Source organism: Sinohyriopsis cumingii, chromosome 4 (genome assembly GCF_028554795.1).
Source record: "Sinohyriopsis cumingii isolate HCF-2022 chromosome 4, ASM2855479v2, whole genome shotgun sequence".
NCBI classification, from domain to species: domain Eukaryota; kingdom Metazoa; phylum Mollusca; class Bivalvia; order Unionida; family Unionidae; genus Sinohyriopsis; species Sinohyriopsis cumingii.
Genome location: NC_142964.1, coordinates 95,556,850 through 95,583,769, shown reverse-complemented (window position 1 = coordinate 95,583,769; position 26,920 = coordinate 95,556,850). Strand labels below are relative to the sequence as shown.

The 26,920-nt window shown below is 36.9% G+C and overlaps 1 protein-coding gene and 1 non-coding gene across 4 annotated transcripts in view; both read right to left on the bottom strand.

The window, feature by feature from the left end:
* The window catches only part of LOC149801712 (phospholipid-transporting ATPase ID-like), a 246,481-nt gene extending 219,931 nt beyond the window's left edge, over positions 1–26,550 (bottom strand). Inside the window, exon 1 of one of the 3 annotated variants that reach the window (XM_089955994.1) lies at positions 26,006–26,550. The gene's annotated coding sequence lies outside the window, so the exon portion shown is untranslated. The remainder of the gene's footprint in view (positions 1–26,005) is intronic. The other 2 variants (XM_089955993.1, XM_089955997.1) reach the window with 2 other exon arrangements.
* Trnaq-cug (transfer RNA glutamine (anticodon CUG)) lies at positions 22,478–22,554 on the bottom strand. The gene has a single exon. It is a non-coding gene; the product is annotated as a tRNA-Gln (tRNA).
* Positions 26,551–26,920: the final 370 nt, after the last annotated feature.

Here is a 26,920-nt window from a genome sequence, read left to right as displayed (position 1 = left end):
ACCGAAAAAACTTTTTATGATCTTCACAAAATTGTGCCAATTGGACAGCTTTAAAATTATATGTTGCCAAATGTCGTCGCGAACTTCCCATGGGAATACACTGGATACTGTCAATCAGAGCTGCAACAGTCCTTCCGGTTATAAACAGCTATGTCGTAACGGCAGGGATCTTCGATTTCATTAATCAAACACGCACCAATCACGTAAGGTAATACTACGTAACTGTGTATGTAAAACCAAAGTATTTATTCATACACGTGACCTGTTATTTAGTTCATATACATTCAGACACAGATCGTAGGCTGCCTTCTACTCGTCTGCTCGTGAATTTTGTGATGTTTGGGGGTTCCACACATAAAAATATGGAAATGAATTCGCCTTACGCATGCGATCTTTTTGTTTTGCTTCCATCAAACGGCTGAGGTTGCTCAAGTTGTGGTGCGGCAGGAAAAACGGAGCATCCTCGGCATTGTCCATCATTTCGAGAAAGAAATATCAGATTTCATTTGGCGCCATTGAGATGCATATTCTAAGCTACTTTTGTTTACGCGGCAAAATATGTTGTCGGACGGAGACAAAGTCAGAACTGGAACGTTGTTGGTCTTTATCTGTCCCAACAGCTGCTGTATGTACAGTCAACTAGATGGGCTTCTCCAAACTCATCAGATGTATGTGTATTCCTAAAAACGAAGTAATTTATAGACTTCACGGAAATAGGTCAGCGACGTTCTGAATGACTGTGGGGAATATACAAAGATCGTTTGTAAATTGAACTGTGTCAGAAAATCTAGTACCACTTGCGCGGCACTCCAGGCTGCCAAATTAATACAATTTTGAAATACAAATGCTTTTTGATATATTTTCTTGAATATGGTAACGCTTTATTGAATAACAGAACATACATCAATCACACGGACATCCATATTTTCACGAATTAAAAATTTGTAGATATTTGTTTTAGTACACTTAAACATTCAATGTCTTTATGAGGTTTAGCATAGACAATCGGTTGATATTTGTACAGTCATTCTGCTTAAACTCGTTTTATACATTCAGAAGAATGAAGCCAACATTTTAATTTTTATTATTAGGTGAATTAAAAAAGTGTTATGTAGATGCTTTAGTTATAATAGTTCATTTTCATGAGTTATTTACTCTTAGAACTATTGGTGTACGAAGTAGATTCTTTGTCGACTACAGGTGTTGACTTATGCAAGATTACAGTCATATCAAGCACGGTCGCATTCGATGTCTAACGACCACTTAACAATAATCTAAACGTGTGTGTGTGTGTGTGTTTTGGCATCTTCATTTTTATCTATTTTTGATATTCATAAAAAAAAGTAGAGCAGTTTAGTGGCATATTTAAGAAACTTGTAACATGATAATCCGGGATGGATTTAGATTATAGCAAAGACACTGAAATCAATTTCATGAATGAGAGGTTTATTTATAATGAGATTGAAAAATTATTTTAAAAAATCTGCCACCAAATTCGTGCGCATAAAACACAATGATGGATTTAGCAAAATGATACGCACAGAGCCAAACAACTGACACAACGCAATGATAACCGGAAGTAATCCGGATATGGAACTTAAACGAGTGTACAAAACCTGACTGAGACCTACGACTCTGCATCTAAGATATCAATTCTACGAGCGAAATCATACAAAAAATCACACTCTAATTCACACAGATGAAAATATAACGACTAGGTCAAGGATAAATGCAATGATACATGCTACGCCTGTGCGCACGTGAAGTTATTTGTTACATAATAAATTGTTTCATCAAAACTACGGTACAATAGTAGTAGTAGGAGGAGGTTCGAACATGAAACTGTATCCAACAAGAATATTCATACAGAATAAAGAACTCCCAACGTTTTCGCATTCCGAGATGCATGCAACAAATTATATGGTGTTAAGTGACATTGGTCTGACAATCAGTAAAATTAGAATAAATATTGGAACATCTGATGTATCAAACAATTCTATCCCATAATACGGATAGCTAAAGAGAATGCAAGTTTATATTGCACATAACTCTGCAGCTGAAGATAGCTGCCGTAAAGGTTATTGGTGTATATATTTCTCAACGCACGAACAACACGTGGTTTGATTGGGCAGAGAACGCTGTCAGGTATTTTGCCTTACAGGCTTTTTTTTTGGTCAGGACTCCGTACGTAAGGTGGACAGCTTGCTGACAAAACTTGTGCTGCGATATTCCTGTTTGACCCGTCTCAATAAGTACCCTGTTTATGGCGCTATCCACAGCCATAGAGCTCAAGGTATCAAGGTAATCGGTTTTCTCGCTGCAAGTACTTTGCTCGTGCAGCACTTGTGAACCAACTCAGTATTTTGAAGAAGAAATAAAAAGTAAGACCTAAAGAAACCACTCTTGAGTATTGCTGTACGCGTAAACTAAACCCGAGCACATTTTAGTTCAGGTATAATGTTTAAACATTGCGAACACAAAATTCCGTGACACTTGTATCAATATCGCGAATCAAACTTTTGCCTTGCTTTGCTTAAACTCGAATATAACGCTGTCTTAAAAACCCCAAGTCTACAGTTTTAAAAAGTAATGTTGGAGTGCTAGTTTAATTACTTATTTACTGATTCATTTATTTCTTGACTCGTTTAAACTTAAAATATTAGTATTGCATTTATCATCATCATCATCATCATCATCATCATCATCATCATCAACAACAACAACAACACAATTGCTGCTAACGACAGTAGCTAAGAAGTTAAGTACAGCTGGAAATAAAGTTGTTGTTTCTTTTGATACATTGATTAACACTTATTTAACATACAATGACAAATCATAAAAATTGAATTCAATTATGATAATTCATCAATTATTAATTATGGTGGCTATAAAAATTAAAATTTCAAATTTGTGTATTTTCTTAAATTCTTTTCATTTGCTATAATAGAAACAGAAAGGATACAATTAAAAAAAGATCGAGATTGACATAGCAAAATAAAAGGTCTTTATACGTGAAAATAAAGCAACAGACACACGGGCAAACATACATATATACGTAGTGCTATTTTATTAAACCTCTGTGACTTCAAATATAAAGAATCACTAAATGTTCAGACCATAAATATAAAATAAATCGAACAAATACCATTACTTTAAGTATAATAGTAAGATCTAGCCATACAAATGAAAACGTTACCGATCGTATTTATCCATGATCTCCAGCACACGTGGATCTACTTTATAATGTTTGCAATTGTGCTTGCTTTACACAAGAGTTACGTTATTTCCGTTGATTTTCTTACAGTCATCAGAATGCTTGTTACGAAGGGACTCGCTGCAGTGTTGGGCGTACTAGTGGTATGGCGCGAAAGCAGTGTCCTTGTCAATGGCCAGGGTATTTCAAAAATCAATGAACCTCAGACATTTCCCGGACTAGAGCTGGAGGATGACCTGACTGGCCAGAAATTGGACGCTTTAGTGAAGGTAAAATGGGTAAACTTCATTCTCCATTTATCCATCACATCGTTCATCTGTCAATATTTCTTTCTTTTTGTACACCTATCTACGCACATATACTTACCAAGTTTTCAGCCAGCCAGCCTACCTACCTACCTACCTACCTACCTATGAAACTACCTACTTTGGTACCATATCTGTTTGTATGAAAGCCCAAGAAACTCATGTACGATCCATCATTACTAAGCAATCACTTTGTATTTTGACTTTATACCAGTATAAATAGTTGTGCTTTAGGGATCAAAGGATGTTGTGTAACTCTTCAAAGACTTATGAATTATGAACTAGAGTTTGATTGTCAAAAATTTAAAACATCGAACCGGGATGTCAATGTTTTTCATAAGATAAAGTTTTGTCGAGAGCGGAAATAGTTCGTTCACAGGATGATGATGACGATGATGATGATGATTGATTTCGTATTATTGAATTCTCTCATTCTTATTAGAAGCTGAAATAGTAGTAGCAATGTCGTCCTTGTTGCTTTTTTTTTTGAACATCCAGAGAGGCAGTCATCTTCATTTTCTAAAGGATTATTGACATGAGCATAAAACATTAGATGAGGCTTGGCACGATTTCACATATAATAAAATTTGGCTTCTTTCTGTATGACGACTTAAAGCCTGAGCTTTGACAAGATTTAAAGTGTTTAGATCTTTCATACATACATACATACATACATACATACATACATTATTATGTTGGAAACAAGATGGCCACTATCGCTTAACCGGCTTGATGCAGCTGTTCCTTTTTTTTTTTTTTTTTTTTTTGTTTTGGTGCCGTTTTCATGATAGTCGTGCTTGTTGCCTGTCTTCGTCTACATTTTTGTGTTCATTATGTATTGGCTGTTCAGTTCGTATGTGTTTCTTCATCTCCATGTTTTGGAAACGAGAACAATTAGACTTTTTCTCAGCTGTCTTGCTCCACTGCTACAACTTCCATTTGAACAAACCGCCATCACGTGATACTCGCCAGTCAACCTGTTTATGCTATAGTGGACCCTCATTAATTGCTTTAAATGACCACTCCTTGGCTCTCCACACTACATTGTACTCTAGACTAAACGAACTGGTACTACATTCATCATTACCTAAATGTAAACAGAAGCGAAAAAAGAACCGTTGTTTCAAAGCTGGCCGGCGTAGAACAGGTAGAAGAATTCCAGTTATCTCCCTTATGCCCTTTCCGGCTCGACAGTTTAAAAATTCGACCGTTAATTTAGATAACCAACTTCAAATCCCTAATAATTTAGTCAACCTTCGTGTCAACTATCCAAGAAATCCCTCTGCGTATTGCATTATTCAATGCCCAATAAATATGACCACCGGAAAAGCGCACACAAATAGTTAATTGTATCAACGACCAGAATATTGACGTCTTTTTTCTAACAGAAACATGGCTAAAAGCATGAGCCCAAGTGTGCGGATCTAACACCCACTGGTTACTCCATCAAGTCGTTCCCCCGTAACTCTCGCGGAGGTGGAATTGCTGTCATTACAAAGAACTCCGTGATCAAACGTCTTAACCACACCACAACATTCAATTTCGACCACACATCGTTTGAACTAGTCCAAACCACACTCACAATGAAGCAAAGGGCACTCCATTTTTTCTGCCTTTACCGCCCTCCTCCAAGTAAAAAAAAACAAGATGACTGAATCTCTCTTTTTGGAGCAGTTTCCGAATCTCCTGGAGTATGGAAATTCGATAGGTGGCAACCTGAGTATTCTTGGAGATTTCAACTTTCACTTTCACTGTTACTGAAACCCAAACACATCAAAACTCATAGATTCCATTAATGTTTTCAACATCAAACAGTCAGTTAACCAACCCACCCATAAACATGGTCACATTTTAGATTGGATTCTTCATAGACCTGATGATAACATTCTACGGTCCTCCCTGGTATCCAATGAACTTGCATCAGATCACCTCTGCATTATATGCCATCTTGACGTATCAGTCCCTAACCCTCCACCTTTATCTGCTACTAAGAGAAACCTCTGTATAATAAATAGAACCAAACTAATGCATGACATCCAAGCACACCTAACAACTTGCTTACCTCCTACAGCAGAACAACTCGATAACTGCCTACGTTCATTGCTCGAGAAACATGCCCCAGCTACCAAGTGCAGAGTATCAATTCAAAATTGTTCTCCATGGTATAGCAGTGTTAGGGACCAGCTCCGCACTGCTAAAAGAGACCGCCGTAAAGCTGCAAGGCTTTGGCTTTCCACCAGACTAGCAATTCATAAGCAAATCTATGAAGCCGCTAAGAAGAATGTCACAAATATAGTCCATGCAGCGAAATCATCCCACTACACTACTAAAATCATGGAAAGTTCCAGCTGGAAAGAGCTCTTCGAGATTACTAACAAGCTAATGTCAAGGAACAAATCTACACCACTTCCAACAACCTTCTCTCCAGTCGACCTTCCGGACATGTTTTCAAATTTCTTCCGTGACTAAAGTACAAACCATTAGATATAAGCTTGACACCACAATTTCAACTGACTCGTCGTCACCATACAGTTGGCATACAGAATTTGAGCGGCAACCATTAGCAGCATTTGAACCTGTCTCTACGGATTTCTTACGTACAATCCTGATGAAGAGTGCACCAAAGTCATGTGAACTTGATCCAATTCCAACATCACTGCTGCTTGAGTGCTTAGATTCAGTATTGCCTTCACTAATTGATGTTATTAATACCTCTCATCAGGGGAATTCCCATCATTTTTCAAAACTGCCATCGTAAAGCCTCTGCTGAAGAAACCAACACTAGACCATAACGATTTAAAGAACTACCGCCCAGTTTCTAATCTCCCATTCAAGGTTGTTCTGTCCCAGGTTGTATCTCATCTGAATTCAAACAGTCTTTTTAGCAATGTACAATCTGCATATCGCCCTTGCCACAATACTGAAACTACTCTTCTAAAAGTAGTTAATGACATTCTCTCTGCTTTGGATAGCGGAAAGATTACAGTCCTCACCCTCCTTGATTTGTCTGCAGCATTTGACACAATAGACCATGATATATTACTTCACCGTCTCCAGCATGTACTTGTCATTCATGATACAGCCTAACTGTAGTTCAAGTCCTACTTGGTCAACAGGACACAAATTATGTCTGCAAATGGAATACACTCCAGCCCAGTTGATCTATGGTTGTGGTGTTCCACAAGGGTCTGTTCTTGGACCTGTTCTCTTCATTCTGTACACTCAGCCGCTCTCAAGTGTCATAGATCATCATCCAGTGTCTCACCAATTGTACGCTGATGACACCCAAATATACAAATCTAGCCACCCAGCTGAAGTTGATGCTACCATCCAAGGTGTAGAGAGGTGCATTTCTGATGTGAAATCATGGATGACATGTAACAAGCTGCAGATGAATGATGATAAAACTGAGGCCATACTGATTACAACATAAAGACTTTCTCATTCACGTGCTTTACCTCAAACAAAAATATCAGCAACACCAACATTAAATTCACACAATCAGTACGAAACCTAGGTGTTACTCTGGACAGTACTCTCACATTGCACCAACATGTCATGAATATATGCAAGGCTGCATATCTTGAGCTGAGACGCATCAGCTCCATTCGAAAATATCTTTCAGTTGATGCCACTAAAACACTTGTGTGTTCATTAATACTTTCAAGACTGGACTATTGTAACTCAATTCTGTCTGGTTCATCTCAATATCTACTCCAGAAACTTCAAAAAGTTCAAAACACAGCTGCTCGGATCATACTTAGAGTACCACGATCAGAGCACTCCTCCCCGCTGCTCTGTACCCTGCACTGGCTATCCATTCGATCCAGAATCAAACATATAATTTGTTCTCTATGCTACGTTTCACTGACGGATTCCAGTCCAACATACCTATCCGACCTCATCCATGTGTACACACCAGCAAGATATTTACTCTCCTCTTCTGACAATCGTATACTCATTATTCCCACTATGAAAACAAAGTCATATGGACAGCGTTCTTTTGCATACCAGGGCCCAGCAACGTGGAATGAATTGCCCACTGAACTCAGACACAAAGACACAGTGATCACATTCAAGAGTGCTCTCAAAACTCACTTATTTCGACTGCAGGAACAAACTTAAAGACCAAATAACGTTTCCTACCTTAAATATTCTAAGCATGTTTTTTATGTTTTCTAATTTCATAGTGTTTGTGTTTGTAATCATATAATTATATATGGTTTTTTTTTATCTGATAAGTTTTGTCTAATGTTGTAAAACGCTTAGAGCTTATAAGAATTAGGCGCTATACAAAGTCATTATTATTATTATTATTATTATTATTATTATCATACATACATACATACATACATACATACATACATACATACATACATACATACATACATACATACAAGTACTAATATTAGTACCCCTACTCCTACCTCCTGAACGGTGTACTGACATGAGCATATATCTGTCAATGGAGCAAGCTCTTTTAGCCTAATATCAACAATTTGAACATAGTCCTTGCATATAATACAATAAATTGAGTAGTCCTCTTATTTAATACCGTAAGTATCGCAAATCATTGTAGAAATAGTTGTAATATCTCGTTTACCTTTTTTAGCCGATATTTACGTTTAGATCGTCCGCCATATTAGTTCAAACAATGATTACTTCCGTTCTCAGCTTCGTTTGTTTGTGTGCCATATAAGGACATTTAGGCCTTATTTGGAAACGTAAACAAATCGAAGTAAAAATATTGCACCTTTGAGTCAGAAATTCTGCGCATTAAAAGTAAATATGGTTTATCGGGCAACTTTGAAATTCTATCAAGAAGCCATAGCGCAGAATATCCAAATACGGTCTGGCAAGCCTTAAATAGAAAAAGGGTCACGGCGAGAATCTCGCGTTATCTGTCATGGCGGACATGGTGAGGTTAGTCTAACCATGCCAATTTATTTTATCGTGTATGGGCTTAAACCGTGTAGAATTGAGAGATAATAGTCCAGATATGACACGTATGCGAGACTTCGAATTATGTGTGGTCATGTCTCTCATCAGTTATCTGTAATCTTCATGTGACTTTCGCATCAAAATGAAAGTGCTTTGCACCTATCAAAGAGATCGTAATCCGTCTGACATTTATTTTGAAACTTTGTGCCTACTATTTTCTGCATATGTATGTTATGCCACTCCATGACAATTCAAACACGGATAATAAAAAAAAAAAAAACATCGGAATTTTTCTAACTTCTCACTGTTGATTATTCGTCTTGTCATTGCTTTCGAAATTTTAAAACCTTATTTTTTTCACTATTGTTGTTCAAATCGCTCTTGAAGTTATTAATACCGTCAACATGTACTACGTGACTGGGAAGAGCATTCCATGAATTCAAAACACGAACAGAGAATCTGTTTCCACTTAACTATGTTTTTGAAAACCTGTCTATAATTTATGTTGACGTCAGCTTGTCTTGGTAGTATTCACTTTCTGTAAAGACTTCATATGCCTAATATCATATCTACTCATGATTCCAAACATTTGAATCGTTATCAGCTCTTTTTTTACCCTTCCTAACGGAGAGCTGGGAGTCCTAACTGCAGTAGACATTGTTTATAAATATATTGTGGAGTCTATCTTTGTTACCCGATGTCGAACAATTTTTACAGCAATAATCTTTCCTTATGACAGGTGACCTAATGACTGTAACATGACCTAAATGCTGGCTATGAATTCTTGTTTGCCATTGACCCTTCTAATATTTCAAGATCTCCAATGCCAGATTTTGTTTTGTTCCGAATATAACGTCAGAACAAAATGTCTGTTCTGGCTTAGCCTTAATTCTTTTTTGCACCTCTACATTGTTTGGTTTCAGCATTCCAATTTTTTGCGAATTTTAAAAAAAAATTACCACTGTTTTACGGTGTATATAATTTCTTGTAGAATGCCCTTCGCTACGGACCAATCCATTTCTTGTAGAATGTTCTTCATGTAGCTTCTTCGACGAAGATGATAAATGTCCGTAACTATTTGGTTCATGCAGTAAACTCAGATTTGATGATAATGACATTCTGAGACACTACTAGAAAGACTAATGATTTGTATCAAAAGTAGGTGACGTAACTTATTAAGCTTACATAAATGAAGCAATGCTTTTGCACAGTTTGTAAATAACCATATTTTAGACTTTGAAGAATTATTGTGAAAATTTTCTTTTCTATGCAGATACGAGCTTCGAGCAGTGAGAATACTAAATTAACATCTGTTTTGGGAAAATTATATACATATAAATTTATCTATTATAGAAAGTCAGAAAAAGGTACTATATCATAGCTGTAGATAATGTTGCTTTTAAGAAAGCATTGTAGACTTTTTATATGCTTTCTTACATCAGCTACGAATTTTGCATACAATGTGTGAATATATTAAATAGGAATAAATTTCAGAGACCAGAGATTCTAACTTAAGGAATTCTGATATTTTAGGTACAATCAGGGTAATTTAATTTGTAACTTTTTTTTTCCAGAGCAAAAGAAGCAACAGTGTGAATGAACATCTCCATCGTCAGAAAAGATCATCGGAAACAATTACCCCAAATGTAACTGCTAAAGCAACTCGTAAGTACATACAATTGACTTTCACTTAAAATAGGTTGAATGCAAGAGGATAAAGCATATAGGTCTGGTAATAGATACCTCCATATGTATCCAGATTCAAATAAAATGTACGCTAGTCAAAAGTATTTCCCTGTGCATGCTTACAGTTAATTTCTTGCGATAGGTTTTCCGACATTTTTTAAAAGACTGAACAGCAAACAAAGCGATGTGCCATGGGTTACAGAGTTTACTTCTGGGACAGCATAACTTCCTGGTTATTCACTGTGTAATTTCACAAAATTACATTCAGACAATCATACCATAATTGTCATATTCTAAAAAAATAAACAGTTTCCTTTAGATCAGTACCAGTGATGTATACATACATCCAAACTATGGATAACCACCAAATACAGAGTAAAAAAAAATACTGTAAGACTACATAAAGGCTACACTCGTGGACCTGACCTGCAAAATTGCGTTCTTTACCAAGGGTAGCTATTTAACACTGGCCTAATTAGATATACCCACATGGATATATTGAAGCTCTATCATGTATGTATGTATGTGTGTGTGTGTGTGTGTGTGTGTGTGTGTGTGTGTGTGTGCGTGCTTGCGTGCGTGCGTGCGTGTGTGTGTGGTTTATCGTCTTTGCTAATCTCAATAATTCCTTAAATTTTGGAGCCACATCTATTTGAACACATGTACATTTCAAGAAAACCATTCACCAATCTTCAGGAAAAAGAACATGTTAATGAGTAAAATTTTCCCATTTTGTGATGGTCATTTTATTGGGCATAGAGTTCTTTCATCATTTCCCAATTTATTGATGGGACACTCTCAGATCGAGAGACAGACAGACAGACAGACACACACACACACATCGTTCTGGCCTACTGATAATGGTGGTGGCACTCTAGCAACGTAGTGTTACATTGTGAATATGGGCGAAGAAGTACTGGGATCGAACTGGAAAACAAAGACAGTCAGAGATCTAAGTCTGCGACACAGTAATTCTTTATTAACATTAAACAAAACTACACTCGATATAGAAGAAAAATTACACATAACTCATTTAAAATATATAATAAAATGTTATATTTAGAGATAACCAACTTCACTTAATTCTATAATTTCTGTATTTTAGAATTAAATGCCAAATAAATTACCAATGATTGAAACATGCTTACAATCAAATATTACAAATTAATACCAAAGTTATTTTTAATGAAAGCATTTTATTAAATGTTCATTCTAAAAATCTATAATATTACTTCCCGTGATTTCAAAGGCAATTTGTTTCTCAATAAATTATTTTGTAGCATGAAGTTGGAAGCAAACCATTTCTACAAAAATCAAACTTAATAGTATACATTAATACAAATTCCAAATAAATTTAAACAATCAGAAACACACTATATTTAAAATTTTATATTGCATAATAATAATAATAATAATAATAATAATAGCATGTTGCAAGCTTTTTAGAGGTAGGCGGAATAATTTCTAAATATGTCATTTCTTAATGCATTAGACACCTAAGAAAAATCTCGAACTAAAACCAGTTACATTCCTCGTACTCGGTAAAAAGGAAGTCAGATATCTAAGTCTGCGGCACAGCAATTCTTGACCAAATCGTGAGAGCGGGCATGTATATAATGGTCCCTATTATGGGAGACGTTAGCTTTGCCCATAATAGGGCAAAACTTTACAACCCTCAGCCTCACTTACGTTTTCTTGGAACACACTCGACCCTCTTGATTCAAGAATCACGAACCCATATTCTGTTCCAGTAATACCTTGCTTCGCCAAAAATTGCTTCAGCGCGCAACTTAGATCTCATCTAGTTTTAGTGATGTCTGAAAATTGCCTGCGTGAGAAAGCCTCTACTGAAGATTTGTGTTACAAGATCCAGCTGTTAACACTGATAGACTCTGTTAAAGTCACCGCAGTAGAACCGTATAGTACAATTATTAGAATCGCACAATATAAAAATTCTAACAATGATCATCTTCGTTAAAATTTAATTAATTTAAATTACAATTCCGAAAGTCATACTTTCTAAAAATTCCTAAAAATTTACATCGTAACATGTACAAGAGTTCTTCCTTTTTATTTGTTCAGTTTGCTTTAAAAATATTAAAATTAGATACTGCAAATATTGGACGCAGTCGACAGTTTTTACTGAATGGGTTGTTCTCGAAACTAAAAAAGGACAGTTCGAAGTATGTCAGCTTGTTTAGATTGAGAGATTCCATTTGCTTTGAAACATAAATAAGTTGACAGTGTTTGGGACCCTCTGGCAATGAATGAATGAAATGACTTTGGCGCATTTTTGTATACCCTTGATGCTTTTCGTTTTTAAAATCAGTAAGGAGGTACAAACAAACGGGATTGTGTGCGAAACTATTAGAAACGTTCCGGATGTGTAGCGCTCATTATATAGAGATTTTGAAAGGAAGGGCGCCGGCTCCCAAACCCCCCCCCCCTTAAATTGTTTGCACAGGCATGGCCATATTTTCAAGCAATAATAGAACAGTATCAAGGTCTCAATATAATGGGTTAAAAAGAAACGAGAACAAAAATTCTATTTTGCTCCATAACTAACAATCAGTTGCTTACACGTTTCTCGTTCTCCTCGTCATTATGTATAGTCCAGGGGCCCCGAGTGGCCGAGTGGTCTAAAGCGCTTTCCGTTACGGATAACTGCCATCTCACCTTTGTCTGCGTGGGTTTGAGTCTCGGATTCGGCCAATGTGGGTATGTGAGAAAGCTTGCCAGTAGCTTCTCGAGGGTCGGTGGTTCTTTCTGGGGATTTCCCAGGTTCTTCCTCCACCGTTAATACTGGCCGCCATGTATAGCCTATCGTGTGCTGAAAAATGGCGTTAAACAACAACAACAACAACATGTATAGTCCAAATTATCTTGAACGTTTGCTTGTTGCAAAAGGGGGTGGCTGAGTTTGAAGGGAAACAACTCTATTATAACTGAAGGACTTACAATTGTGGCTATTTACCTTGTTTTAGTGAACGTATATCCCAGAACTATTGCAAGGACACTCCCAATCATTTCCATGAATAATAGATTTAATTCGGTAATGGATTATCACAACAGTTTTCCAAACCTAAACAATCTGCTTTTCAATGAGAGTAACAACTTAGACGTTTATTCAGATAAGACTTTTGGACATAACAATGACCACTTTTAAATTGTGATTCCGTGAAACTGTAGGTAGCCTCCCTTTGCGGAAATCCACAATATTTGCTTTAATCCACACAATCACTATGTATGTATGTGTGTGTGTGTGTGTGTGTGTGTGTGTGTGTGTGTGTGTGTGTGTGTGTGGATGGATGGATTGATGCATATATTGATGCATGTATGTATACTCAACATCATCATTCTGTGATTTGTGGTAATGCGACTTTAAACCAGTAAAAACGCTGTGTGTACTTTATGAAGGATCTGTGCCCATTGCCATTTTTTCCTGCAAAATAATTGTTCTCACAAATTTTCTGAACCTTTATCAAAACAACATATGCGTCAGATTGCTTCTTAGAGTCCTCTTCCTGTCGTCAGCTGGAGTCTGCATAAAGAAAATAGCTAACACTTCCATGGATGTGATTGTGTGTATAAATCTGCGTACGAGGTATGAGTTACTTGAATCAAGTCATCGAAAATAAGAATCGAGTTGGTGGCAGTGGTTGACAGAGGATTGTAGTAGAAACATTTAATCATCTACCCCAAGATGGTTTGAAATTATTGCCTTTATGACATTCAGTTAAAAGTACGTTGCTAATGTGAAACGTGTACATAATATACCAGTTAATATTAGTCTCCATACACTTTCTGGTACTTCCTTTAGAAATTAATTATGATGGATAGATATGAAAATTGTGACGTCATTCATTTTTATGCAGTGACAATATTGCAGTACATCCTATTGGTTAACGATAATAATAATTTAACAGTGGTTACAATGCGTTCATAAACAGGAACTTAACTTTTTAACTTTTTTTTTATCAAGTACAGTGATCTTTACTGTGAATTTGTTTTTACCAGTATACAAACAGCAGTTGAACATATCACTCTATTGTATCAAAAGCTCAATGATTTCCATCAAATAATCCAGCTTTATTCAAATTCAGTTTGGTGGATAAATGATTATGAAAATTCTTATATATATATATATATATATATATATATATATATATATATATATATATATATATATATATATATAACCCCACTCTCTCTCCTTCCTCCTCTCTCCCCGCCGTACGGTTAGCTACTTTTTTTATTTTCGAAACGCGAATTTAGTTTGATACACACAGTGGTCCTTGAGAAATCCTGTCGCCATACATCTGTACAGGTTAGCATTCCAAATGAGAAGTAACTTAGTTGTTTTTTCGTTGATCAAGTCAGGTTTAGAATTTATATTAGAAGACAATTTTTTTCGGCCATGAAGTTTACAATAAACGTGCACAAACCCCGAAGACACTAGTTCTTAACACATCATGGGCCGTAACCATGAAAGCGTACCTATGCGTACCTATATAAATAAAAACGTAAATGGTAAAAAGTTGCATATTTCGAGCATGAGTGAATATATAATTCACATAATGTTGCATTAAAAAAATGACACAACAAGACACATGTCGATATAAACAGGTGAGTATATGTCCTCTTTGATACGCGTGACATTTGGCGGCTGAGTTATAAGAGCTAGCATGTTGCCAATTACGGTATCCGGAAAGAAGTATATTCTTGAGACGGCCATGATAGATTGATGCATATATTCCAAATGATGACAGATAGTGAATGTCGTTATACTGTTATATCACTACAATATCTGATGTTCATAACTTCGGTGTTGTAGATTTGCTTGGGCGCAATACAAGACAACTGGAAATGGGTCCCGATCACACCAGTGACCCCATCACTAATGTTTTGCAAGGTTTGTCAATAGATAAATCCAGAATAACGTCATCAGCGGCCATATTTGTGTTATGCTGGCAGATTTACCGTTGAGTGTTTATATGGTGTTTGGAAGTTGAAATAAATTCGCTGAATCTCAAGATACCGTTATAAAACAGACATACTTGAACAAAATGCAACTCAGGTTTTCATTTAGTATCTATATTTGTAATTTATAAGTTAATTTTGCTACAATGTGCGTTGTTCAAAACGGTCGGTTTTGTAGGTCGCATGTAGTAGAAACTATCGTCGAGGTAAAATGGGCATATACCCAGAGTAACACGAAAACATTGACTCTCTAAATCATCGGAAATATTCTGCTCGAAATTACGTGAGTATGTAAACATAACGTTTAATTTAATGCGATACGTAAAGTCCATATCACCTAATCTGTAGATTTCAAATGCAGCGTGAAATCCGTGACAGTCGCAACAGTCTGTGTTAACTATGAACAGACAGCAGGCAAAAAAAAAAAAAAAGCCCGGATATATCCATTACTACGACGTACGTCTCGTTTCCTGTTATTAGTTTACCGAGTGTGTGTGGGTGGGGTGGGGTGAGGTTGGTTGTTTTTTTATTTAAATATAAGTTATCAGGTTTTACATTGTCCCCTACATCACCACCTGACCTGGTGTATGGGGCATTATCTTAAATAGTTTTGCATTCTGATCTTTTACATATCTACGATTACTTAGACAACACACACACACACGCGCGCGCGCGCGCGCGTAAACAAAGACACGTTTGTGTTGGTTTTTTTAAAGCTAAATAATATTGTTTTCTTTGTTTAGGAAACCCCCGAGTAATGAAAATAAAAACTGAAAAGAGCTTAAAAATACATTTAAAAATCACGTATCGTACCATAAGTTGAAATTGGTATCCACGTCGTCTTAAACTCTTAAGTTCTACTATTGCCTTTGGTTACATATTTTTCCAGCGTTTTACATGATTTAAAAAAAAACAATAGGAGAGATTTGGGATTTTTATGTACAACATGAACTGTATATGACGTACTGTGTACTAGTGGTTAGAGCGTCCGCCTCAAATGCGGGAGGTCGCGGGTTCGAACCCCGGAAGAGTCATACCAAAGACTTATCAAAATGGTACAAACAGCTGCTTCGTTAGGCGCTCAGCATTAAGAGGTAAGTGTTAGGACTGGTCGGCCTGGTGTGAGGATATGACTGGGTGGGACATCATGCTAAATGTCTGCAGTATGATGTCCCAGTGCTAGAATCACTATAAGCTGTCACACTGTAGACAGTGTAGCGATATGACTTAAAAATTGTTAAAGCTACGTTAAAAATCCCAGTCACACACACACACACACACACATCGCAAGCAAAATTAGGAAGTAAACAAGATCGTCAAAGTTGTTATTTTCTATAAAGACATCTTTTCCTGTAATAAAATTAATGGATCATAAGTTTGGATCTATGAAACAAATGAGTAACACAAGCGTTCAGTAACTGAACAGTCATGTAATAAGTGCTCAATATTTTGTACCCTCCTTACAAAAGTTGCATTTATCATCATTCCTTAAATTGATACTGTTCCATAACAGGCCTTGGGCTCATTCATTCTGTGTTAAATTTCTCGAATGTTGTAATTGCGCAATTTCTCATACATACAGGAAGGATAGACACTATCACTGACATGCAATTTATGAGAAATTTCAATCTTCAATAAATAATACGGTATAGAAAAACAGCTTTATCATTAAAGTAAAAATACTTCCATAATAAAATCAATAAATCATCATTTCAAATAATCAGGTTAATCGAAATATCGGCTTCTGACTGTTGGAATATAAGCAATGGCGAAATTGTAAAATTATGGAAGAACCCAAATGATAAAGGCCACACGGTCACTACTGCCCAGACAGTTATGTGGGATATGAATCTGCGTGCGCAAGGTGAGGTCGTTCCCTAACGTCAGGGAGCTACATAATTATTAATCGGGGGAAACATATTCCAGAAGGATCTGTAATTTAGTGTTCAAGAGAATACCTCTTTACTCGCTAATCGTGTCCAGTCATCGTTGTGACTGACTGATAAGTGTTGTAAACAATACCGGGTTTTTGACAAAGACGTTAGTGGATGGATATCAAACTGTCCCCAGCTTCAATACAATAATCCAAATATCTTATTATCTTGCACATGAAGCTCTTTAATAGTTTGTATTGTTGCCAGTGGTCACATTTCGAAGAATATACACATTTATACTCTTAAGATAGCGAGAAGACATTTTATTTTTAGTAAAGGAAAGATATACGGATTTTTCCCCGTATTTAAAATCTTCATTTTCTTACACATATTAATACGATTCTTTTAACGTTTTAAGTTGGAAAGACTATTTTTTTAGTCTTACACGTTTTCTTTTCAGATCTCTTCTTGAAAAATAAAACCTTTGAACTCGAATTTAATATATCTTTATATTTTTTTAATCCTTGAAACCTGTCGATTCCAATATCAATTTCATCTCAATTTTGGCATTAATATTTAAATATGCAAAAAAAAAAAAGCACGAAATTTGTCATCAATCACTTTATAGTTATTTTAAAAAAATCACAAGCACCGATTAATCAGTTGTGATATTCATGCGCATAATCAAATACAGATATATACACGAACTTGTGCTTGGTCTTGCCTGATATTGATGTATAGTGCATCTCTAAACACCCTGCCCGGGTCGGCTGCCTCGGTGTGTCCTTGTGGAGGCACATAGCCACAGTTGCCTTGGTATTATAAAGCTAACTAAAATGCTGAAAGTACAGCAAAAAACACTCAACACCTAAACATAATGTCACCACTATAAATATCTTTGCTATATGCGTACATGTACCGTTATTTGACGCCCTACTCGTTCAGTGTGCCTATTTTGCATTTTTCTGTATGTGTTTGGTGATAAAGTCAAAGCCCTCCCGAGTTCGCTCGAGCTTATTACGCCCTTCATGGCTTAAAGAGATTGAGAATGCCTGGATCCCTCCTGAATAGAGAACGAGTCCAAAATAGGTTACCTCACCACCCATCTCCACCCCACCCCACCCCGTGAGTAACTGAACCGATTTACAGATGGATCAAACTGTGTCATTGTTAAGTTAAGGGCCTTTCTCAATAGTTAAATACCACTGATCGTATAGGGACTTTATCTCGTTCCCTTTTAAGTCCGAGTCCATTACTCTATTTAGCTTTGATTCAACCTCCAATATGGACCGCTCCGGTGGCCTATTGGCTAGAGCGTCCGCCTCGGATGCGGGAGGTCGTGGGTTCGATCCCCAGCCGAATCATACCAAATACTTATAGCAATGGTACTAACAGCTGCCTCGCTTGGCGTTCAGCATTGAGAGGTTAGTGTTAAGACTGGTCGGCCTGGTGTCAGGATAATGTGAGAGGGTGGGAGATCATGCTGCATGTCTGCGACATGATGTCCCAGTGCTAGACATCACTATAAACTGCCACACTGCAGACACTGTAGCGGTATGACTGAATTTTTGTTAAAGCTACGTTAAAAATCCAAATCACACACACACATCTCCAATATGAGTGAAATCGAGTTCTCCATCTTGGCGAGAACTGGAATACACCAACTAAGTCTTATGTTACGGTGACGTTTAGTTCGATGTGAGCTCGTGTTTAGTTCCTATCCGATAAAAGATTTTGTGTTCGAAGAATAATCGTTAGCAAGATCTTCTGAATGACGTTTCTCACTTTCAGACACATGAAAGGAGTATTTTGACTGCTAAGTTAACAGAACATGACTTCTTATCGGTTCACATCAGACTGACTTGGCAAGATAAGTTCTCGAAAGTAATCACAATGAGTAGAGTTTTTTTGTATCGTCTCTAAATTTATTATTTTCAGCGGAAAATTCTGATATGTATATGCTACGTTACTTAGAAAGTCATATGGCATAACTTTTGTATCGTTTTTGTGTTACCAAACAAGCTTTTACAAAAGCATAAGCAGTTATCAGTCCTTGATTAGAGACATTGACTAGTAGTAGATAGTACCAACCCAACCCAATTCGGCTACTTCAGTAATTATAAAAACAGCGAGAGCGGGCTGAAGCGAGCTCTTTTGATAACGCGTATCGCCTGCACAGTGGTTCATCTGAAAAACCATGGTTTCAGGTTTCGTATGTCCGTTTTTGCTGTTCATTATTTAGTCTACACGAGTACTTAAGCGGATAATGCAAAATTCGAAGCCCAAATTGCAAAGTAATTATTCAACTAATACAAATTCATAACTCAAAACATATTTTTGAGTTGTGTTGAAAAAAATTAATGATCCACGCAAGGGGAAAACACTTCCTTGATGAGGCAAAGAGCGCACGTGTGCCATATGCAAACATTTCGATGACGTCACGCAATAACAACTGCAAGGACTATGGCTCTTTCATGTCATGAGTAATATCACTAGTCAAAACCTAAGCACTGGGACATTAATCATCTCTTAATACTTCTGAATGAACTACTGGATGAATACTTTATAGTGCTAACAATAAAGTCATGCGACCAACTAACGGAAATAAACAGATATAGAATGGTGGTCCTCGTGGTTTGTGAATCCGAAACCGTAAATTCATCTTTTTGTATGTAACTGAAATCAGTCAAATTAAAAATTTGTGTTTACACGCTAGAACTACTCTCCGTTCAGTAGATTGTACTGAAGGTATACTTTGGATATAGACAATCCATGCTCCTTTTCGAAATCGGAATAGGTCTTTCACATTTTTGCTAACCCGGTACTAAAGGACAGTCAGTGCAGTCTCAATTAAACCTCTCCAGGTCACCACGTATCGAGATATCATTTCGGTATCATTACTAACGGAGTGTGTGTGTGTGTGTGGTTTTGTTGTCCCCGCGCAATCCTCGACATTATGGTAAAGCACCCAGTCGGTAGACGCAATACAGGTTTTGCTTAGTATGTATTAACCTGATATGTTACAAGTGTGGTGATATGTGTAAATTTGTCACATATTTTGTCTACCCAAAGACCACTACTTGCCTGACTCGGATAGATCTACGCCAAGGGAGAGTCCAGTAAGGGCCTGCAAAATTTATTGTTTCTAAAGAGCGTCACTCATTTCTTCTATCTTTTGTTCTGCCCTAAAAATACATCATCAAACCACTTCGAGGGCCGCATGAGGGTATTTTCGTTGACCCAAGGACCACACCACCTTTGTTATCTCTCATGGCACCTTGTGACGCCAATCGCTTTGCGGGCCACGTGTTTGAGAACCCCTGATCTACCACTAGCCCCATTATGTGCATGAGCGATAAATGAAACATAGCTATACTATATTTTAGAGGGTGTAGAATGAACTGGTGCACAAGTGGGCAATTCGTGCCCCTTTCATGTATTTGTAAGTGAGTGTCACAGCTCGACGATTTCGTGCAGAAGCGAGCAGCCTCTATTAACAGCATATATTTTATGCCATCGGGCCAAAAAATTTGAGAAATAGTTGACTGTTTTGGCGCAAAAGTGGGCAATGCGTGTCAGTTTAAGGTATTTTGAGAGTGTCACGGCCTGACGATTTGTAAGATTTTCGTGCAGGAACGGAACGCCTCTGTTTCTTGTATATATTGTATACTGTCGGTCCAAAACATAAACGAACATAATAGGAAAGTTATGCAATTTTGTAATCTTCAGTATTGATACACAGAATTGTCTAGTCTATCAACCAGTTAGGGTAGGCTTCGTTTTGAGCGTTATAATAGTTTACATGTACCGTTACCAGACTTTCTTATGGCAAAGATATGGGAGAACCACATGAGAGGTCAGGTAGAGTGAAGCTATTGTAGATGGGAGGTGGGATTTTTTCGGTATTTAAGAAGCCCAGAAAGTTGAGATTGGAGATATTCCTTTATATTGTCGATATTTTTTTAAATATTTCCTCTTTGAACATGCAACATCATTGCTTATCAGACTCTTCGTTATTGTTATTCGTCGATTAATCCATGAAATATGATTTTGCTTCTATGTCCATACGCCAGAACAAGCGCATGAAGGTCAATATTTCTTTTTATTATATGATTATATGAAATATGCGCTTGTGAAATAGTGTGTACGCACATGTGTCAACATGTCACTTTGACCGACTAGGATTATTGCCACAGTGACTGGTATCCATCAAAGATGTCACATGCAGATGATGAAATTGCTGGGCCAATATAAGGAAATTTCATACTGTTTGGTCCGCAACTTTGCCCTTAAGTACACGGTATGTCTCAGAACTTTAACGTTAAATACTGAGGATGGCATTAGGACTTCGTGTCCTCGAACCCTCTCGAGCGCAAAACTCGAACTCGATATCTCAAAATTATAAGTGTTACCAGACGTACTTTTAAACCATTACAATTCATTCATAAGAAGAAGAAAAACACATTACAGATTCCGAGGGCCTTTGCTTATCACATCATTCCAAATAAAATTACAAAATGGCGACATTGCTTGACTACATTTTATTCCAAATTCGATTTGTACACTATATGATGGGCATTCTAACGTTTACACGAATAAATCTGCCTGTCTACTAGTAAATGGTTAAACATCAAAATCTGCGACATTAAAATCCCTACATACTGCCGGAAACAAACAAACAAAAAAAAAGTGCTATCCAATGGCGTATGCAATAAGTTTGACCCCAGGGCCAACATCGTTTTCAGCTTTCAATTAAGTCATTTTTGCGTTACATTTTGGCAACAACAACAAAAGAGATGAAAAATTAACAATAATATAATTCAAGCCTTGCAGACCCAAGGCATAAAACTGATAAAGTCTCCGTTGTGGTAGTGTTAAGATGACATCGTCTCGTTAAGGTATTTCAGTAGCATGCGTGATTACGGCGACAAAACGAGTTATCGATTGCACTGAGCTGACACGATTTTGAAGAGATGACGATACATTTACATGCTTATTCTGTTTACATGTAGCAATGTGTCTATTAGACAAGACAGATGTATTACTTTAGTACGATGTCTACATATTCATGTCAACATATTGTAACTAGTAACTCGCCTCGTTGACACAATAAAAATGTCGTCTTGATCACTTTTTCCACAACACGTATCTCGTTATGTTTCCATTATCCATTTTTTGCGAATTTCTTTATAAAGGGCTAAACAAGAGCAGGCGTTTCCGCATAAAACTTTATAGATCAATTTTGTGGTGCCAGTGGTGTCGAAAGAACCTTTTGCTGGAAGTAGGGTACAATTTGCTTGGACAGTTACGTCATTGTGTGTGTGTGTATAGCACTGGGGCATTATGCCGCAGACAAGTAGCATGATGTCCCACCGTCACATTATCCTCACACCAGGCCGACCAGTCCTAATACTCACCTCTTAATGCTGAGCGCCAAGCGAGGTAGCTGTTAGTATCATTTTTATAAGTCTTTGGTATGACTCGGCCGGGGATCGAACCCACGACCTCCCGCATCAGAGGCGGACGCTCTAACCACTAGGCCACCGGAGCGGTCGACGTCATTATTATTTCATGGCATAATTTGCAACTTAAAGTTACATAGTATAACTATGTTACCAATTTTTGCGCATGATTATCTAAAAGTGTCCGAACTGGAATAAAAATTATGTCATTAATGGTGGCTTACTGTGAGCTTGCCCATACACTCTATTTGCACCAGTAAAACTACAATAAAGTTCTCAAATACACAAACGTTACTGTTTTTATGGCTTTATTTTGTATCGAAATATATTATAGTGAATCTTTTCCTTACAAAATTTCATGTTCACATGGCTGCTATAAACATCATGACATACAGTGTGTGTGTGTGTGTGTGTATGTATGTATGTGTGTGTGTGTGTGTGTGTGAGAGAGAGAGAGAGAGAGAGAGAGAGAGAGAGAGAGAGAGAACAAAATATATTCAAACAGGTTAAAAAGCTATCATTTGTTCCGAGCAGAAATGTGATACACACTCACGAGTAACGGCACCCATCGCCCATCTCTCATGCATCAGGGATGCAACACATACTGCCATGTGGTCATCGCCAGACAATGATGGAACAATGTCTTTGCTAACGGCATGAGATGCATGAAAACTCGCTAGACAAACGGAATTTAAGACTCGGCTACATGCACCAACCAACTGGAATTTTATTTAGTAATGCTATGTATATAATTCCATGTATCTGCTATAATACTTCAAACCATACAAATAATATTTTTTTGAGAACAATATAGCCAGGAAGGAAAGAATTTTTAAAAAATATAATCACAAGCTTTCAAATTTAAAAAATTCTCACTGAAGTGGTGCAGGGACACTCCCTCCTTTTGATACAATGTAGAATTCCTAGAAGCAAATGTTTCCCTGATCACTTTTAAATATCGTGTCAAATGTTATAAAGATTCAGATGAAACAATAGGTCGTAAGTGGAAAATATTTGTTTCAAGTCTCAGATTTGGTGCGGAGTCAACACAAGCATGTAGACACATTATTATTTTCAACACTAAATATTTTTTTTAGACCTAATGATAAAATTTTTCAAAATATCTATCAACACAAAAAGGATTTAGATTGGAGAAAACAACTAATTAAACCTGGTCTAGATAGAGCTGTCCTTACACAATAAAGGTACATGGACAACACAACACTCACACTATCACAACACAAGGGTGGGTTGGTGGTTCTTTCTGGGGTTTTCCCGGGTTCTTCCTCCACCATTAATACTGGCCGCCATGTATAGCCTGTCGTGTGCTGAAAAATGGCGTTAAACCCTACAACAACAACAACATCACAACACAAGGACATACGAATCTGGCAGTCACTAATTAAAGAAACAGTTAAACACTGGGATCAAAGGAATGGCGTCCAACCCTGATACTTGATAGACTCCAGGGAAAGTAGTACAATCCTAAGTTCTAAGCATAGGAAGATAGAAACCAGACCCACTGCCAGCCGAGGCAAAGGGAAGGTAAGTACATCAAACAAATTTCATATTGGGATAAAAAGACTTAGATATTTGATGAACAAAACAAAGAGCAACCCTGACCAAATTACACATATTTATTTTCATTATTATTTTGAACAAAGAAACTCACAACAAAGACTGGAAGGACAATGGAAACCCACACCTAAACACACTTTTAAAAAACCAGGGCGTCACTTTTAAGTTCTAATCAGCAAGACATGCTGGGACGGAGCTAAGGAGTGTCAACAGTAAGAATATTGGATTATACTGGTTTAGATTTAACTAATTGGTTTTATATTTATGGTGTGTTTATTTAAGCAATGTATGAAATATTAGTCCCCCAGACAAGCAAGAACGCATGAACTTGAGTAAACATAATTAAATTGTAGCAAAGAGACTTAAGTTCACAGGAACGTGTCTTGCATTTATTTCGGAAAACTTTGTTTCCTGCTGAAATTATATCTCATGTATAACAGCAAGCCTTCTGTTGGTGAAAGATTTGTGCAAAAGTATATATCAGCGTGAGAATTATTTATAATAAAAAAAAAAAACACTTTAGCCACCAGCTCCACTTCTATGTCAATGTTTTTCTTTTATTAGTTTAAATCAGAAGTCCTAATGTAAGTAAACTGACTCATTCGATTATTACGCTTACTTCACATACATTAAGAAAACTATTAAAAGTAGAGCAAATAGTTTTCATGTTAAAATAATAGCACATAGTGATCTCAGGATGGTTCGTCACAAATTCTATCCAGATGACTACCACCCCAGTACAGAGGCCAACATGGTTTGAGCCCATACAATTTTGCCTCCAAGGCAGTTGTCTACTGAGATATCCTAGATAAAGTAATGACATATTTACCGACGTTTTCTATGGTCCCAATATGGAGATGAGCAAATTGTTGTCTTAAACTTTGTTATATGAGCAACGTCAATTAATACACTTGACAGACATGGACGTGCATACATTAAACCGCTATACATACAGCTTAACACCGTTGGAATAAAACCCTTGAAATACATGCATTCTGTCAAATTTTCATACGGAAATCACATCGATAAACTAGACTCTTTTTGGTCTTTGACCCTCCCTCATTGTTATGAAAGTATACTTTGACTTTTATGTGAATGCGTATGCAAAACACTTCTCAAACAGATCGCTTCCCTTAGCAGACGATGTTTTGCCAACTACATGCATATTACAGGGGCAATTTGATACTGTTCCGATGGCTTCATAAGAGATGTGTCTTGCACATAGGGCAATCCTTCGAAATGACTGATATTTTTAACACGTTTCATAACTCTGTATTTTTGTTTTCGTTCATTTTCGTATCGGGTCTGTGGTTGGCATAAACACATAAACGTCAAAATAAATGATTGTTTCGTTTAAGAATTTAACAACGTAGAAAGCTCTGCCGAGTTTGAATAGTGACCTTAAAATACGTGTTGCTGATTAGGTACTGCATTATTCGAGTCAATACAGGTACATGACGATCATTCATATAGAACAGAGAGATGTATTGGTACTCAAAAAGTCTGCTTTAGCATCAGTTTTCATCGAATTATGAGTAAACCTCATAACTGCACAGCACGAGCGCCCGCATATAAGGCAAAAATGACTGCCCCCCCCCCCATTTCACCTCTAAGCATGTTTTGGCCTACATCCGTAAAACTTAATAGCTGACCACTACACGTCTGCCTCCCCCCTCCCCAACAAATTTTGCGGGTGCTCCTGCTGTACGTTGTATACCCCCTAAAATTAAGTAAGTTCGTACTTCGATAATATTGTCTTTAAAAATGTGAGACAGGAACTCTACCATTCAGATAATTATTTTCAGTGCTTCACGATGCAGCACATAAATCTTAAATATTTGGAATATATTTTTTAAACTACTTTAATACATTTTAGCTGAAAGTAAAGTGTCAACAGTAACAATAATGTAACTATTATCTTACATTTCTACTTAGGGAGTAACGATACTGAACACAATAACTTACGTGTATACTTCGGGAGTAACGATACTGTACATAATGTCTTACTTGTATACATGGAGAGTGTTGATTCTGTACACGATACCTTACACGTCAGGATTATAGATATGTTATGCTTTGTGTCGATGAAATGTGATGATCCCGAAACTGATCTCTACTACAGGGTTTTAATCCACCGTGTCCTGCCTGTTGATAAAGAAGCTTGTGATAACCACTTGAAAACAGTCATTTAGCGGTGCCTTCGTGGATACAAACAGTAAACGCTTGTGTATTGCTCAGTTTGACGGCATGTAATGACAAGTGGTTTTACTATGTCTGCACTTTCTTCTGCGTTCGTTTTATTTAATTTTTTTCAAAGCAGTTGTATTGATATATTTTATACTTCGCAGACTTAATATGCCCATTTAATTTTTGTGGCTGTTCCTTCTGTATTTTATTTGCCTTTTTTATATTTTTTTTAAAAACTATATATATGTCAGCTTGACAGACCATATAGGATGAAACGTAATGTGATGTTTTAAACACAAACTCGATTAACCTTTCACATGACATTACTTACGTCACTAGTTCATGGGAAAAAAATTCAGCACACATGTGTCCTTCTTAGAAATGGTGTTTCGAAGAAATAGTTTCGGATACGGCAACTAATTCCTGCATAGAAAAACTGTCATGTACGTTTACATTACAGTTATAATTATTCTACTCACGTTGCACATCATTTTAACCTATGGTTATATTATATATTGTAGATAGATCCGAAGTAAAACGTATCGATACTTAGACGACCGTGACCACTCGCTATAAACAGATAATTTAGACTGCCATACGATTAGACATTATTGGCAATATAACGTCCAAAAATATGGACTCAGATGTAGTTTCAATATTGAAGTAAGCTCTTTTATGACGTACATATTTTAT